The sequence below is a fragment of the Elephantulus edwardii genome, unplaced genomic scaffold (assembly GCF_000299155.1).
Source record: "Elephantulus edwardii isolate Elephantulus edwardi_28Jun2011 unplaced genomic scaffold, EleEdw1.0 scaffold00034, whole genome shotgun sequence".
NCBI classification, from domain to species: Eukaryota; Metazoa; Chordata; class Mammalia; order Macroscelidea; family Macroscelididae; genus Elephantulus; species Elephantulus edwardii.
In genome coordinates this window covers 5,558,675-5,561,225 of record NW_006399784.1, presented here as the reverse complement: position 1 = coordinate 5,561,225, position 2,551 = coordinate 5,558,675, and positions in this window count along the sequence as shown.

Below are 2,551 nucleotides of genomic sequence, written 5' to 3'. Positions count from 1 at the left end.
GCACATAACAACAACAACAACACCTTGTGCACTTAATATTTTATTTTTTAACCAATGCTTGTGGCTTGTTGTCCTTATTTTAAGTGAAATCACATCAGCAAATGAAGCTTCTTTCTGGATTGATAGATTTATATCATGTACATCATTAAGGTAGACTATGAAGCAAGTAGAGCTCTCTCAATGACAACAAAAATGCAGAATTGATATTTTGGTATTGATTAGTTGTACTTGGGTTACTATGAACTTGAATCAATGCCATAGTGCCTAACAACAAATAACAAGATAATTTGGGGAGGTAACTCTTCTGAAGTAGTTGAAGTGTCTTCCACCATAAGAACCAATCTTCCAGTATTATTTCAGACAATGGAAAATGTTATGCTGCCATTCATAAGGTTCTTAAACGCTCATTATTTTTTAAAAATATAGATGGCAAGTGCTCCTTTACAATCTTAGTCATTTCTATCTTTCTATTATTTTTTCCCCTCATTTGGCCTAGAAACTCCACCTTTTGGTCACCGATATGTTTTGGATTGCATGTCAAAGAATGGCAATATTCGCAGTTTCAGATGCTGAATTGGTGCTGAGGATTGTTTATTTCAATTAAGAAGTGGAGTATTTTCACATGAAGTGCAAAAAGGATCTATCAATCTGGCTTCTAGACCTATTTTTCCTTTGTTATATATAGTTAGTGAACACATCCATACCTGCCTTCATGACACAAATGAAAATAGAATGAAATTAAGTGCTAAAATATAATCCAAAGATATATTGTTTATTGTGTATGAATATCTTATGGACTACCAAAAGAAAAGACAGGTATGTCATGGAAAAGGTGTACCCATAATGATCCTTGAAAGCCAAGATGATAAAGTATCATCTTTCATACTTTGGACATGTAGCTAGAGAGGCAAAGAGCCAACGAGAGGAAGAACCCACACTGAGATGGACTGATATGTTACAATAGCAATGGGCTCAAGTGTATTAGATAGAGATGGTGAGGGTGGCACAAGAAAAATAGGATTTAGATATGTTTTTCGTAGAGTCACAGGATACCTATTAGTTGTATTCAATTCAACAGCACCTAATAACAACTGTCATGAAATTATAAAAAGAGTTCACACACAGAAAGAAATATTCCTGGATTTGAGAATGGAGAGAGAAGATTAAAAATCAATACCTGTATAACATATATATACATATATATATATATGGAAAAAAGAATATATAATAAGGGAGTAATTAGCACGATATCACTAATCAAAAGAAAGATTCAGTGAGTTGCACAGAAGCTGCCAAAATACATATGATGTTGTTGTTGTTGATTTCCTTTGGGTTAAGCACAACTCATAGGGACCCTATGAACAAAAGGCCTGAAGCTCCTCTACAACTATTGACATTTATTAAATTTCATAGAGTTCATAGTTTCCAGAGGCATCTGAATGCTCTCTTTTGCTCTTAGCCTCTCCTAGCTACATGACCAAAGTATGAGAAATGAAGCTTTATCATCTCTGCTTTCAAACATCAGTATGAATACATCTTTTCCAAGACATACCTGTCCTTTCTTTTGGTCGTCCATAAGATATTCACACACAATATCCTGTTATTTAGAAAGAGGATGCCGCTCCTGTTTCTTCAAATAAAACCCCCAAATTGTCTTCTACTCTGAGTAACAATATACTTTACTTTGTACAAAAATCATACTATTGTATAATTTCATTAACTTTATGTATCTTTAAAACATTTATAAACAACCAGGACTTGTGAGGATGAAAGACAATGAACATTAAAAAAAATGGCAGTAAAAAATGAAGGTGAGAAAATGTCATTGACTTTTAAAATATGTGCTAAAACATGTAAAAAATGAGTCAAAACTAAGTATATAAACAAGAAACATTAAAATTTGAAAATTCTGAAATGTTAAGCAAATAAGTAATTGTGGGCTAGTGGTAAGAAACTGTCCTGCAATCCCAAAGCCATGCAATTTGAGGCCACCACTTGCTCTACGGGAGAAGGCTGGGCAATCTCCTTCCATGTGATAAACTGCCTCTGAAAAGCCATTGATGAGTCAGCTATAGGTTGGTTCCAACTCCACTGTATTCAGTAACATCAACAACATGTGGTATTAATTGTAAAGACACTGTATGTTTTCAGCAATGGTGAACCAGCATTTTCACTGTATCAACGATTGGATTGTGTTGCTCTAAAATATACGCCCATTTGACTTGAGCATGATTTTCAATATAATGTAATAAATCAATGTGTTGCAAATGCTCAGAATTGAGTCAGTTGGCAACATCATAACAGAGAAAATACTGAAGTTATAGAATATTTCATTTTACTTGGATCCATAATTAACACACCATTTCACTGTGTGTATTGTAACAAATTATGGTTAACATTGAGGAGAATAAGAATCTCAGAACACTTGATTGTGCTCATAAGAAACCTATACATGTTGTTTGTTGTTGTTGTTATGTGCCGTTGAGTCGCCTGTGACTCATGGCAACCCTATGTACAACAGCCCTAAACTCCGCTCTGTCCTGTGCCAATC